We start from the raw sequence: 7,715 nt of genomic DNA on the forward strand, positions 1-7,715 counted from the left end.
TTGCAGCACGCTAGGAGCATCGGGTTGAAGGACGATATTAGTTTAGATCAGATAGTTTCGAAACATGTAATAGATAAATGTACTTGACATTTGATGATTAAATAAAGGAGTATTGTTTACAAGTTACTGTCTTATGTTGATTATTTACCTATTGTTTCATTTTGCATGTTTTGACTTACTGAATAATAAGATTATTTGAATGTTCCACGGTCGCTCATACTTTGGGAGTAGGTATGAAAGAAGATTGTCATGAATTGGTTTGTAGATTATCTAAAAGTGTATTAGACATAGCTAAGGTTTGCTGCAACATTCATGAGTGCTTATGAATTTGATTTGAGCATTGGATTAAACCCGCGCTTGCTGGTATCACTGCATGGAATTTATCACGAGTGATCGCAAGACGATAATATCATATGGTCTTAAAACCTAGATAAATGGTTTATCATTTGCGAGTTGGTTGTGCATTAATAATGTGTAAACGCATCAGTAATTTGATGTTATAAAATGCATTGTTGTGCATGATTTGATGAGTGAATGTAAAATGCATATAAGTCGAAGTTTATCTGTTCCTTTTATCCTAAGAGGGTAAAAGCGATATCTGGGCCCCTCGATGATTTGGTTTGACTTATGTGTCGGGCCCGGTCAGGGCTGAATTGATGTGTTCAATTAAGTTCTATGTCAGACGAATCAGAGATCGAGAAACAAACTGCTGGACAATAAGTATGACTATGTTCCATGTAATTGTCCGCACGATATCTAGAACGGAGGACTATACGATCCCTTATCTAAAGGACAGGTTACTGATAAGATCAGAGTTCGACAACGCCTTTGAGAGCTATGATTGCTAATCAGATTGTACTTATATTTGTAGTTACTAGACTTATCCAAGTGGGAGACTGTTGGATTAGTGTTTAAGCCCGTAACTATATTTGGTATGTACTTAACCCGGTTATGCATGGTCATTTTGGGTTGCCTTCACCAGAGCAACTTGACAAGGTGATTTATGGAGAAAGAGATGTTATTATGGTTTATTAATATATTATATGAATAATATATTAAAGGATAAATCATATAGTTTAATTAATATTAGACAATAATTAATTGTGTAGCTAAAAGACATTAATTAAATAAAGGGGACTTAAATTGTCAAATGTGTGATAGTTGAATATTGGGCTGAGAAGCTTTATGGACTAGGCATGGACGAAATTAGGGATGTGTCCATCCTAATTTCGGCCATAAGGGCTCTATTCCAGAAGCTTCCTTGGATTGCTTAAGGCCTAAGCTGTCCATTAGGGTTTTGACTGAAACCCTAGCAGCACAAGTATAAATAAAAACCCTAAGGCATCAGTTTTCGGCCACTTGAAACCCTAGAAGTCTTCATAGCCGAAATTGTGCCTCTCCTCTCTCTCTAATATAATCCTCTTGCTTGTGTGGTGTTTGTAAGCCATTAGAGGAGTGACATTTGTGACTCTAAGCTCCAAGACAAGAAGATTCAAGTCATTGTTGAAAAGGTAATCATCTAGATCTGTTTTCATATGATAATTTCGAAATATGTATGCTAGATCTAGGGTTCATAAGTCTTGGATAACTTGCATGTACAATAGAGAAACCTAGATCCAAGCTTTAGGGTTTGCATGGGCACATAGGATGTTCTTTTGGCTCAAACCCATCAGTATGTTCCTTTGACGATGAAGACATGCAGTCTCTCAAAGTCGAAAAAGCTTTTCCTCCTAATGTAATCTTCAAGTCTTTTGAGGCTTCTATTCAGCCCAATTTCGTTTCTTCTTCCTAGGTATGCTTCCTTGCGTATCCTTTTTCGTTGGGTCTCAAATACCATTTTCTCGAAAATTGTTTGTGATTTCTTCCAAGCCACCAACCTCTCGTATATTCAAGCTATGACCGTTATCTGGAAGATTTTATCTTGGATTGATCGAGTAAATCGCTCTCATAACCTAGACATAGGTCTTGCTGAGTTAGCTTATGTTTATGATCTTTCTACTTTTGGGAATTCTGGTTTTTTGCTCAAAGTTAAAACCAATAAATCTCCTCTTATCCTGTAATTAAAATACATGATCGAGCTAGGAAAGAAAATTACTTTTTTTGTGAGACGTCACTCCATTGTTGTCGGGGATCTCTTGCCCAAATCTTGTGTTAAAAGGGTAGGATTTATTCTTAAGGATCCAAGGATTTACTTTTCTTATTTTGTTCATTTTGATGCAGGTTTCAAGTTTAGAGAAGCTTTTTCCGTTATTAAGGATACTGAGGATAAGATCACGAGTTTCCTTGATTTACATGCAGACGTCAGATCATTCAAGTTTGAGTACCCTAGCTTTCAAGAAGGTTCATCTACCACAACTTCAATGGCCACCGGTAAGGATCCTTCCTAGTGTATTTATCTATTTTGACCTTAGGATCCTAAACTTATGAGGATCCTTCTCAATATGTAGGATCTAAAGCTACTCGTTCTAGTGCTCGATTTGTTTTATCTGATCTTGAAGATGACATGTCTAGCAGCCTGCTTGTGGTGAAGAAGGAAAAGGTACCTCCCTCTCTCCCTCCTAAAAGGACTCAACTTGATCATGTTGTGAAGACCCCATCATCTCGTATGAGGAAATCATCCGATGCCTGGGATCATGAGAATCTTGGAACATATGAGGTGCTAAAGAAGTTGATGTCCTTCTCTCAACCCGTAAGTATTCTTATGTTCTTTTCGTTTAATTTTATTTTTTACTTACCGTTCCTCTTCTTAGGTCGCCGATCACGTCTCTCGCTCTAATGAGTTTTCGGAAATACATAAATGCATAGTTGCGGTTCGTCAATTAGCATATGGTTTCGTTTCTTATTCATAGGATGGATATTTTCAAATATACGAGTGAGTTGCTATGGACAGTTTGGATGAGTTTTGCATATGCGTTGTCGCTATTTATGGTCCAATAAACCCACTTTTGTTGACGTTCAATATATACTCATCGTGCTAGTGTTCATGGCTTTCCTAGGATGCTTGGAAGTTTGGATTATCTTCATTGGACATGGAGTAGTTTTCCTAATGCATGGGAAGGGCAATTTACACAGGGTGATAAAGGTCACCCTACAGTCAAACTTAAAGTTGTTGTGTCACAAGATCTTTGGTTTTGGCATGCATTTTTTGGTGCTTTCGGTTCGAACAATGATATTAATGTTTTAAACATGTCACTCATATTTAATGGGTTTTGTGATGGGTCTGCACCTAACTGTCTATTTCACGTAAATGGAACGACGTATGATTATTTGTATTATCTTACTGATGGTATATACCTTGAATTTGTTGTGTTTGTGAAAACGTTAACATGTTCAGGTGATCCAAAACGTATAAAATATAAAACATTCCAAGAAAATGTTAGGAAAGACGTCGAACGAGCATTTGGAGTTCTCAAGAAGCGTTGATGCAAACTACAACATCCGACACGTCCTCGAACAGTGGAAAAGCTCGCTCATATTATGTATGTGTGTATCATTTTACATAATATAATTTTAGAAGACGAGTGCAAAATAATTTATCAGTATCAAGAAAATAAAAATGCATCCTGAAGTATGTCAATACCAACTGGTTCCCACGTATGGCGCGCAAGAAGAAGAGCGATACGTGACAATAAAAAACAACACGAGTTTTGCAACGATTTGGTGGAGCATATATATAATTATATATCTAGTTAATAAAATTGATTAAATCAGCCAAGTGACAACGATATCGATGAAGCAGTTATATGTTATTAAGTTAGTTAATGTAAATTACGTTTTATGTTTATTAAATCAAATGTAATGTTTTGAATTTTAATGAAATGTTATGTTATTTTAATTATTATTTTTTTTATGTGATTTTTATATTTTTGAGTTAAAAAAATTTGGTAGCTAAAATATCACTATGCCCCAATCATAAATAAATTGTTGCAAAAATAATAAAAGCTATCTATATAACATATTTTTATCATTAACAAAAACATCATCATAGTCTTTAATGACATAATACATAATTTATATTACATAATTTACATGGGGTCTAGGTCCAATAAAAAGGTAAAAAACAACTAATATATTAATATATCAAGTATGCATTCCAGTCAGGAGGTTAAAGATGATATATATCTTCAAACTTCAAAACACGTTTAGTAATTAGTAGCGAATAATTTTTAAGTTTATAAAATCATAAAGGAATGACAATAAGTTATTTACTTTTCATAGAAAATATTTAGTTCCATTTGATATGATTCCGTATTCCAGATCATCTTTTTTATTTGTTAGCCCAATTAAATAATTAAGGCTTATCCTTGATTGATCTTCTAAAAATATCAAAAGAAGAGGCGATGAAGGCTGCTATACATATTTTGTTCCCGAGTGTGTGACTGTGTCTTATCGTCAATATAATTTTAAAATCCTTTTATTGTCATAATCAAATTCCAAAAATTAGGGCATGAAAATTTTAGTGAAGCATGGATTATCATGTATAAAACACCAAAATAAAACTTAGATAACAATAACTTAAATTAACCATGCTTTTATACCATATGTTGAATTTATAGGCATAATCACATGATCAATTCAACATATACTTGATAAAACTTAAACTAAATGAAAAACATCTACTTGGAGAAGATGATATCATTTGATTTGGAGGATAACAATTCCATGATTCTTTTTCACTTCCCGATGTCTTAACGATCAATTTGATGGATGGGTTGTTTATATGGAGAGAAATAATTTATGTTGCATGAGATGAAGCAATTTAGATTCCATTTATAAGTTTCTCTCACAATTGTATGTTTAATTTATCAATTACACCGTATGAATAAGTTATAGAACCATACAGATTTAGTAAGTTAACAAAAAAAAATCATGTCATTCATACTATATGTATATAAGTCTAAAGACTTGTCATGTCATTATGAAAAATATTACGATACACTTATAATTGTATCAACGCATAAAAAGATTACAAAAGTTTTTTTTTACACATGCACGAATGCATTGAAGCATATAATTTGGAGCTTACAAAGTACCAACTCTTTTCAACTTCATCTTTCAAAGTCATAATCTATCCAACTCGTTTCATATATGGAAGATGATTACGGGGGATGTTCGGATACCCCACATTCTACATTTGGTTATTGTGTTTTCTTTTGTGAGATAACCTTATTTTTCATGGTCCTCCAAGTGACAGCCTATTTTATCACAATTAAGTGTTGAACTAGTATCTCGAGGTTGCACAAATGTTGTTTTCGAATCATGTATGTTACACAATCTTTTTCTTGAGCTACATTGCACCATTATCTATCGTGACAATGTAAGTGTTATTTACCTCTCGTAATCTAATTCAACTTCAACGAAAAAAAAACATATTGTAACATATATATTCATTTTGTTCGGAAAAAAGTGGCTTGTGAAGAATTTTGGGTTTTACATATTTCGTCGTGATATCAACTTGTTGATATCTTTAGAAAAAATTACCTTGCTTACTCTTTGATGTTTTTCAAGACAATCTTAACAGCTGAGGACCTCCGGGTAAGACTACGGAAACTATTAGTCAATATCTTTATTACTATTAAATAATTGTATGTGTATTTGCTTAGGACTCAAGCTATCGGATATTAGGAAAAATCCTGTATATAAATAGTTTATATATAGCGTTGATTATTAATCAATGGATCAAGGCATTCAGTCCAATACAACCCTCAATCCGTTTAATTTACCACTTCCAATTGTCATAATAGAATATAATTAAATATTTGGTCGCTTATTATAAGTCGAAAACTTAATCCTAAACTCATTCCTCACGTGTCTTGGAGATGGAAAATATGATGAAAAAACACAAAGGAATTACAAGAAAAGCTACTACTTTAAGTAAATCTTCGGTTTCTTTTGAGATCACCCCAATTCTTGACCAGTCTCCACTATACCTGCAATTTCAACAAGATTATATATATATATATATATATATATATATATATATATATATATATATATATATATATATATATATATAACACGTTTGCAGTCTTAAACGAAGGTATAAGGAGAAAAAAGATAGATTAATTACCCAGCATCAATGAATCCCAATCCAAGAACAGCAACAGCCGCTTGAGAAACAATCTTCAATGAAGAATTGAGCGTTGACTTTTGAGAAAAGTTATCCTTTTTTGCCATTGAAATTCTTGGTTTTCCATTGATGTTCTTCTTCGACTTGGCCTTCACCTTCACCTTCACACAAAAGGAAGAGAAAAGGGTGGTTAAGATGAAACCTTTGTGTGTGGTCAGCATTTCGCAATGTGTTTGCTTTGATGTGGCAGTGTGGTGGTATATGTATCATGCCTAGGTGGTTGTACTATATGCATACATGATTGTAACATGAACATTGTACTTCAACAACTTTCTGTACATTACATTAGCTGACAAAAGACGAGTGACAACATTGAAATTGAGCCCATTTATGTAGTATTTTCAAGTATATAAAAGTCGTGAGAATACGGTAATTTCATTTTTTTATAATTATTTTATAACCTTTTTTCTATAATATATTAGTTGTGAAACTCATGTATTACATGGGTTAATTTAAAAAAAAATAAATATAAATATCTAAATAATTGAGAACTTTGAATTTATAAGAAAAATAAGAAAAATAATAAATTATTAAATTTTAGATATTTTTTATCTTTTAAATTTAAACAAATAATTTAAATGAATAAACAAAAAAAAACTAATAAACTTTAATTTAAATTTTTTTAAATTAAAAGGTAAGCTCATTAATGAAATTGATACCCATTTATTACTATATTTATTGTAATTATTACATTAAAAAAATATTATTTGAAAATTAATAAAATAGGAAAACCCATAAAATGAGATGTGGAAAAAATTAATTCAAAATTATCACAAATTGACATTTGTCAAATTTGAGAAGAGCATGACATGTGGCAAAAAAAGTTCTTTATTTATTAGGGAGAATTGATGATTGAAGTTACATAAGTTATATTTTAAAAATTAAAAAAAAATTGCAATTTATTGACGCGTGGTAATATAGATATTCCACTCTAACCTAATTAATCTTAGGTTATATGGTCATTATTATTTGACTAACTTTTTATCTAATCATTTGACTAACTATTATTTTTTATTTTATTATAACACAATCATTAAGTTAACTTTATTGTTTAATTATTATATTATTATTGTTAACCTTATTATTTAATCATTATAACATTACTAACTTTATTATTATTATTATTAATTTTCAAAATTATGTTTTTATAAGATAAATAAGACAACGATATAAATTTTTTAATAAGATAATAATATAAATAGTACTACAAGAAAAATATATTCAAAATAAATCATCATCGATCTTTTTTTTCTTTTAAATTTCAAATATTACATAGCAAAATTTTGAAACAAAAATAAGCAACACTTAATCATTTAAAATCATAAAAGATCTTTCAGTAGGTTTCAGATGCTTATAAAATTCTAGCCGCGACTTATACATAGTTTGTCATTCGATTGCTGACAGGGCTTTGTGGCGGATCCACAATACCGCAATGGGAGGCATTGGGTACTCTCCTTCCAATTGTACCATCACATAATGATTGGTGTACACAAGTGAAAATGTAAGGACCCGATGATTTTGAAACTCTCTATGACCTCTCCAAAGAGGAAAAAAAAAGTTACAGGGCCTTCAGTGGTCAAAAATT

General features: G+C 31.6%; 2 long non-coding RNA genes across 2 annotated transcripts; one reads left to right on the forward strand and one right to left on the reverse strand.

The window, feature by feature from the left end:
- The first annotated feature begins 5,426 nt into the window (after positions 1-5,426).
- On the forward strand, positions 5,427-6,231 carry LOC145065005 (uncharacterized). The gene is made up of 2 exons (XR_013688193.1): positions 5,427-5,535; positions 6,029-6,231. It is a non-coding gene; the product is annotated as an uncharacterized LOC145065005 (long non-coding RNA).
- Positions 5,710-6,207, reverse strand: LOC145065004 (uncharacterized). Its single transcript, XR_013688192.1, has 2 exons — positions 6,071-6,207; positions 5,710-5,930 (listed from the first exon to the last, which is right to left on the reverse strand). It is a non-coding gene; the product is annotated as an uncharacterized LOC145065004 (long non-coding RNA).
- Positions 6,232-7,715: the final 1,484 nt, after the last annotated feature.

The sequence above is a fragment of the Lactuca serriola genome, chromosome 7 (assembly GCF_051521515.1).
Source record: "Lactuca serriola cultivar US96UC23 chromosome 7, Lser_US96UC23_V15, whole genome shotgun sequence".
Taxonomy (NCBI): Eukaryota; Viridiplantae; Streptophyta; class Magnoliopsida; order Asterales; family Asteraceae; genus Lactuca; species Lactuca serriola.